Source organism: Limulus polyphemus, unplaced genomic scaffold (assembly GCF_000517525.1).
Source record: "Limulus polyphemus unplaced genomic scaffold, Limulus_polyphemus-2.1.2 Scaffold6235, whole genome shotgun sequence".
Classification (NCBI taxonomy): Eukaryota; Metazoa; Arthropoda; class Merostomata; order Xiphosura; family Limulidae; genus Limulus; species Limulus polyphemus.
The window spans coordinates 23,446-26,845 of NW_013671845.1; the positions used below are offsets into that span (position 1 = coordinate 23,446).

A 3,400-nucleotide genomic window follows, 5' to 3' on the forward strand; every position below is an offset into this window, starting at 1 on the left:
CTCAACAAATAAGTATCTAACCTTTGTAACATAAACTTTAAAAATAAACCTGCCATCTAAGATGTTAAGTCTATGCTTGATAACACACACATAAATATAATCGTAATTCACCGTCTGCTGCCAGTTGAGGGAATGTAGTTACTCCAAATGAAACAGAATAAAATAAAGAAATAAAACGCATAATTATCAAGCCACTGGTAATGATAAGTTAAACCAAAATTTAGAATTTTGGCCGGCCTCTCCCATAGAGTTTAAAAAGATGTTTAGGTTAAAAATTACTAGCGTTAAACAAACTGACTGCAGAAAGTGAATGATAGTTTTAAATTTGAGACAAGGTGGATTTGACCACCTGTATGCCTGCTCCTCAGTTTTAATTTTATTTTTTATTCTTCTTCCACACGCGAGTATTGCGAATAGAGGTTGGATATGAGAGACTGTATTTTTACGTCTACAGATACCTAAACCCATATTTTTATTGTTCCTTTTACCAGTCTGTCTTTTACGTGCGTCGCCTTTTGATGTTTGAAAAATGTTTACTGTCAAAGAGGCTAACATTCGCGGGAAAATGTTGCATGTTTCCACCACGCACGCAATTCCAACATGGCCAAGTTTGACACCAGGAAACTCGTGAAAAACACAGAAAAATCGAAAACTGTCTATATATATATCTCTGTTTGAAACCTGCAAGAAGGTATCTTTCTTTCAACCAAATGCCTTTTTAAGATGGTTGATATACACACGAATAGTTCACGAAAACCCCACAGTGTGCTTTCCTCGCTGAAAGATTCAGCAAAAGAACCTGTGGAAAAAAAGTACCTTTGAACTAAATCTCATGTCACTTGGTCGAAATATGGCAAAGAAATGGACCAAAACCTCTAAACTGATGTTTTTGTGACCTTTGACACCTCTACAATGATCATAGATGGGCATATTTGACATTCTTTGTATGTATATGTATGGGTTCTATAAAAAAAGTATCTTTGTACCAATTACGGCGGGGTAATTGTCAAAAAACCCTAAAATTATGCCTTTTATGGCATTTTCACCTTCCTATGGTTACTAAAAATGGTCAAATCCAATATTTTTATTTGTCAATGTGTGTTGTTTGTAGAAAAGCACCTTTGTTCCAAATTCCATAAAAAATGGTCGAAACAAGGCTAAGTAATTGATCAGAACCCTTAAAATCATGGGTTTATTTAATTTTTTAGATTCCTCTAAAACGACCAAAAAATGGGCATATTCGACATTTTTGTCTGTATATAAATGGGTCTTGTAAAAAGGTATCTTTACTAAATCCCATGTAAATTGGCTCAAAAGCGGCGGAGTAATTGTAAAAAAAAAAAAAACACACCTAAAATTATGCTTTTTGTGGCATCTATAATTACTTAAAATAGGCAAGTGAACTATATTTGTCTATCAATGTGTGGGACCTACAGAAAAGTATCTTTGTACCAAATCCTATGTAAACTGGTCAAAATATGGCCGAGTAATTGACCAAAACCTAACCCTTTAAAAAGACTCAAAATGGGCAAATCCAACTTTTTTTTATATGTCAGTGCGTTAGGCACGTGGAAATTTATATTTGTGTCAATTTTCATCTGGATTGTTCTGCACAGGAGCCCAAAATATATATTTTTGGGTTATTTGACGCTTGACCCCACGAAGTCCTCAAAAAGATCTAAATCCACAAAATGAAATGGGCTTCTGAGCGTATTGAACGAAGATAACCTACTAAGTTTGGAAGAAGAAACGATAGAAAAACAGTATGTCACTCTACGGAAATATAAATATCGTCAGACTTAAGGAAATGTTTTTCGTTATCCTCTCTCATTCCTTTTGATATTAAAAATAACATTACTCTTGTGCAATCTCTATAGATATATACGTGTGTGTCCACATAGAAACATTTCACTTAAGTTGCAAGTATGTCCCGTTTTCGATATTATCATACCACGTGTACATAGGAAACTTGATTTCAAAACCTGGATTTTAGAAGCCTTGTTATGCAGCGAAATGACGCTGTGGTTTTGTAAAATTAAAAAAAATTTTTTTTTTGTTTTGTTTTGTAACGTATCAAGGAATTGTTTAATTACACAGGTCTGCGATGGTTTTATTGTCTTGACAATTTTATATTTTCGACACTGATTCCTGTACGCTGAATCCGGAAATGATATCCATTTTTTCTCCATCACGTGCAGATTTTTCGTGACGCAATAAAAGAATGACCACAACACGTAGTTTTGAGACTAAAAGACGTAGATTTCACACACAAAAATCAGGATGAATGAGGATGCATATTTATTTGACATCAATGTTCTTTCCTTTACTTCAGTTTGTTTGATTTTTGTTGACAAATATAATAATAAAATTGTGGCAAACGAAATAATATTTTGATCTAGTTAAGTAGTTTTTTTTCTTCCCGATTTATAAAACAATTCTTACGTGATAGAAAAAAATAATATTATTTTCGAAATCTACGTAATTGAATTATGGAAAATCCGTTATTAAAACCAAAAGAACTTTTATGAAGTTTAAATTCACAGGTCTGTGTTACTGGTAAGTACGTGTTACAAGAGGCCCGGCATGGCCACGTGGTCAGGGTGCTCGACTCGCAATCTTTGGGTCGCGGGTTCGAATCCCCGTCACACCAAACATGCTCGCCCTTTCAGCCGTGGGGGCATTATAATGTGACGGTCAATCCCACTATTCGTTTGTAAAAGAGTAGCCCAAGAGTTGGTGGTGGGTGTTGATGACTAGCTGCTTTCCCTCTAATCTTACACTGCTAAAGTAGGGCCGGCTAACGCAGACAGCTCTCGTGTAGCTTTGCGCGAAATCCATAAACAAACGTGTTACACGTTTTTCTGACAGATATCTTGTAGTTGTGCTTTAATGATGTGTATATTTCATTAGGTTAATATTTTTGTGTGTGGAAAGGAAGGATGAGAAAGGTAGACAAATCTGCTTGTTTAAAATTTCTACAAATTGAAAAGAATTTAAAAACAGTTATTGCGTGATCTCAAGCCCTCAAGTACTGTTTTGACTTGCTTAATACACTATCGTGATGTCGGCTTCACAAATATTAAGAATAATTTGGGTACCGTGTAAGGTGAATGTTATGAAGTTTTGTATTGTTTGTAATTAAGTACAAAGCTACACAATGGACTATCTGTGCTCTACCAACCACGGGTATCGAAACCCGGATTCTAGCGTTGTAAATCTGCAGACATACCGCTGTGCCACTGGGGGGGGGGCGAATGTTATGAAGTTTTATTTTGTTTGTAATTAAGCACAATGCTACACAATGGGCTATCTGTGCTCTGCCAACCACGGGTATCGAAACCCGGATTCTAGCGTTGTAAATCTGCAGACATACCGCTGTGCCACTGGTGGGGGCGAATGT

The 3,400-nt window shown here is 35.8% G+C and overlaps 1 protein-coding gene across 1 annotated transcript in view; it reads left to right on the plus strand.

Moving 5' to 3' along the window:
- Window positions 1–3,400, plus strand: part of LOC106473508 — a 19,140-nt gene that overhangs the window by 1,605 nt on the left and 14,135 nt on the right. The window lies entirely within an intron of this gene.